Genomic DNA, 4,134 nt, shown 5'->3' with positions numbered 1-4,134 from the left:
ATAATATTATATGACTCAATATAATTTCGAAATACTCCCTTTTTTTCTAAAGCATTTCATACATTATTAAGAGGCCAAAGATAGCATTTATTTTGTATACTTTAAAAATAGCTTTTGTCAATTGGTTTAAATATTTATAAGACTAATTATTTTGTAGTTTATATTACTATACTAAAGGGACATGTCTTAGTATAAATAAAGAATTTAATATTAATATTTTTATAGCCTTAAAGTTTGTATTTTTTTAAACAGTAAACTCCTCTTGAAAAAAAAAAAATTAAAATAGTAACAGAGCTTTTAGTAACAGTGGGAAAGGGCAAAGCGGTAGCTACATATTTAATTGAACAACTCCTACGAGAATGGTCCCCCGATCCATAACATTACGAGCATAGCAACAATCACTGACTGGACCTTAACTGTAGTTAACCTCCTTACAAAGTTCAATAGTTAACTAACTACAGTTTAACTTTTAATTTTATCAACGGATCTGTATTATTAATGTCTATTCATAAACGGTTATTAACACTAGGATATAATAAAATAGTTAATATCTTTCAGTATGTTTTTTATTCATCAGAAAACGTACATAAAAAAACAAATAATAAAAAAGCTCATAAAAAACATTAAATCCAAAGATAAATATTATGTAATTATTAATAAATTTTTAATTTCGACACAACTAAAGCAATACTAAAATTTTTAAATCATACGAAATGTCTTTATAAATTTATTACACTATGCTTCTTTTTTTAAAGTATTCCAACGTTAAAAACCTATTTCCAAAATAAAAAAAATATTGAATACGTTAAAAACAGAATTATCAACGGTTATACTTTTCATGAAATAATTATAAATGGATTGCTTATTGTAATTTAAAAATAAATAAAATAAAATATATATATACACCAAAATCAAAAAAAAAAAAAATAATTACATATATTTAATAATTTTTTTAAAAACGTTAGGAACTTATCGATGACTATTTGCAGGAATATAAATTTATAAAATACACATAATAAAATATATGTTTGATTAAAATATATAGTTTTACCGAAGGGAAACTGAATTTAGATATTTTTTTAAAAATGTATTACTAGATAAATATATAAATTTTAAATCATACGCAGAAGATGGCTTCTCAACACTAATTTATTACTTCTTATATGTTTATTTTTTTTTATAATTTATTATAACTATTTAAAATTATTCAATAATTATAATACAGTAAATAGGTATGGAGAATCCTTTGCACGAGAACAGACCCCCGTATTACTAACCATTAAAAGCAAATCGAATTGTTCTTATAACCACGTATGGCCCACCATATTTAATAAATAAGTATTAAAAAATTCGAATCTAATAATTAATACTAAATAATTTGCGAACTATTTAACAATAAATGCAAATACAAATCATCTAGAAGTGTTAGGCGAAGCATATAAGATAACAGCTTATCACTCCAAGCTCCGTTCTTCTCAGTGTCATCTGAATGATTCATCATAGATCTTAATATTCTCATATTATTTTTTAATTAAATATTTGTTTCAATAAATAAAGAAACTTAAATAATTACAAAATAGACAAAATTATGTATAAGTTCGATTTATATCTCCATTTTTTATATTTATAAAAATGAGCCCTATGAACAATGCGGATTCAATAAAACATTGAATATAAAAGGAGCTTCGTGTAATTTAAAATTATAAAATATTATAGGTAAATTAAAATTATACGGAAACATTAATAGGTAAGGGTGTATAAAACAATACAAGAACAAATACACTTATTTCTTAAATTTTATTTTAGATTACCAGAAAGTTAAAAATTATTAATTTAATTCAAATATCTGAGTGACCTAAAATAAAAAAATCAATTTTATACTTTTTATTTGGCTTATAAAAGGATCCAACATTATTTTTTAAAAGCTCGTGAAGAAAAAGTTAACTAGGCCCACAAAAATAAGAAACTGAATGAATTTATCAAAAAAAGTCGGACATTTTTCGGGTTCTATCACTATCTAGTAAATACAGGAAAGAGGATCATGGAAAATCGAATTGCTGAAGCTACTTGCAAAATATTGAAATGTATCTTGGATTTACCAATAGGACATAACTTCTTCTTTTTCTTTCTTTTTTACTATGGAGTGGTAGTATGTTTGTAACCTTGGAATGGGAAAGTAAGCAGTAATGAAACCCGCGCTACTTCCAGAAGGAATAGGGTACGAAGAAGGATATGATGTTTATTTCAAGATAAGATAAGGGAGTGGCTAGTTTCTACAAGAGTCATATCGGAGAGAAGACTTACTGATGCTAGGAGCTGAAGAGACACTCGACATGACGGTGGTGGGCGAGCGGTGAACCTTCCTGCCCGGCCCCCCGCGGAGGACTGGCCCGATCAATACCTCGTTCCCCTCCATTCAGGGGCGGGGAGTCTGCTCTACTGTCTGTACTACACTGACCTCCCGGTGTGTAGCGTCTTACCGGGTCGGCAGCCGAGGAGTCAGCCAAAAACAGGTATCTTAGGTAGGAAACTTAATAAATTTCCGTCTTGGCTGAGCATACGGCGAAAATATAGAACCAACATAGGCTACACAAGGAGCGGAGAACACACAACGAATCAGAAGAATCGGGAAGACAATAGAAATCCTATCCAATAGGAAAACCATTAGCACTCCTGGAAGTACCCATGTGTTACACTATAAACAAAAGCGTACGTGACAGAAAACATCTTTGGAGATGGACAGCATAAACGGTTACCATATAGTAACTTGCTAACCAACGTACATCCAAATAATAGTTGTCCATGGAAATAAAAAAGCGGACCACATTCACGTATTTTGGGCTGTTCTAGATTCAGCAGAATGGTATAGTACATGCTTACGTTACCCCTCAAGAAACTCGAGGCAGTAATCTTTGAAACACGGCTCAAATACGACCGTCTCAACATTATACCCATTCTTCAAGATAGTTTCTATCTATGATTTGTTCACAGCTTAACTGCTCGAAATTTCCAAAGCAGTTCAACTGATTCAGGTATCAACAGATCAATACGTAATGGTTTGCTCTGGCTCTCTGAATGACCTCGAAACTTTCCAAATTTTCTCCGACAACCCATTATTCAAGAAATTCATTAGAGCACTTCCACTTCCAAAAAAATAATATTTCTGGGTTCCTAGAAGCCCACTCACGGAAAGACTATAACACCCTCTTAGATACACCCCAAGATATGTTTTGACCAAAAAAGGATAATATTAGGGTCATGCATGTCTAATATTGACCTTGGACTGCATCAAATAATAACTAACTTACAACCATAATGCCAACTGTGAGCTGTTGTGCTTCATCCTCAAAACATTGAGGAAGGGAGGAGATGGTTATAACGGGCCTCAGAGTTGGACACTAGCGATTGATCCATGACCATCTGACAACAAGGAGAGATCTGTAAGCACCGCAGTGTGGAGTCAGTAAAGTAGTAATCACTGTGATTCTTTGAAGAGTGTCGCCGATACAGAGAAATTAGTAAATGTGGAGTCCCTCAACAACTCTCCAGTATTGGGTGTAAAACCTGAAGTTAATTAAAACCATTAAAGCCCTGAAATTCAAACAATCACAATCAACCTTTTTTTTTATGGTACTTCAAACTATAAAGATCTTTGGTTGTGTAGGTTGTTCTCCAACAAACTTTTATTGGCCTCATGAGTATGAATTACTTAGTTTATTCTATTTACTCATCAACACATTGCTGTTAACTAATTTACGACCAATGAACCTGTCCAATGTTCAAATATTTGAACTCAAAAGCGACAACATGGACTCACATTCATGGATTATGGCTGTACAAAGTCAGCAGGTCAACTACGGCTAACATTTCTTTTTTTCAGAGCCGATGATACTTTGCCGCGAATATTTTAACATCTTGGAATGCTACACCATGATTCTTGATTAAAATATAATGAATATTGTTACTAATCCTAAGCCAGATTGTTGTGAGTCGCGTATAACTGACTGACGTGCTTCACATACACTAGAGGGAGGAATGTAATTGTCTGAGAATCAACAGAAAGTTAAGTCGACTTCTGTGAACATGATCACCCAAATATCGCACAAATGCAAACTCTGAATATAATCTCTGTAT

At 31.8% G+C, this 4,134-nt stretch overlaps 1 protein-coding gene across 1 annotated transcript in view; it reads right to left on the bottom strand.

Moving 5' to 3' along the window:
- Positions 1-2,428, bottom strand: part of LOC106692150 (protein PALS1) — a gene marked incomplete at its 3' end in the record, with an annotated part of 447,466 nt that extends 445,038 nt beyond the window's left edge. The window contains 1 exon segment of the mRNA XM_067045121.1: positions 2,305-2,428.
- Between the last annotated feature and the right edge of the window lie 1,706 nt (positions 2,429-4,134).

This window comes from Halyomorpha halys, unplaced genomic scaffold (assembly GCF_000696795.3).
Source record: "Halyomorpha halys isolate HHAL.00 unplaced genomic scaffold, Hhal_1.1 Scaffold456.1, whole genome shotgun sequence".
In the NCBI taxonomy this organism is placed as follows: domain Eukaryota; kingdom Metazoa; phylum Arthropoda; class Insecta; order Hemiptera; family Pentatomidae; genus Halyomorpha; species Halyomorpha halys.
This window is presented reverse-complemented; position numbering and strand designations above follow the sequence as displayed.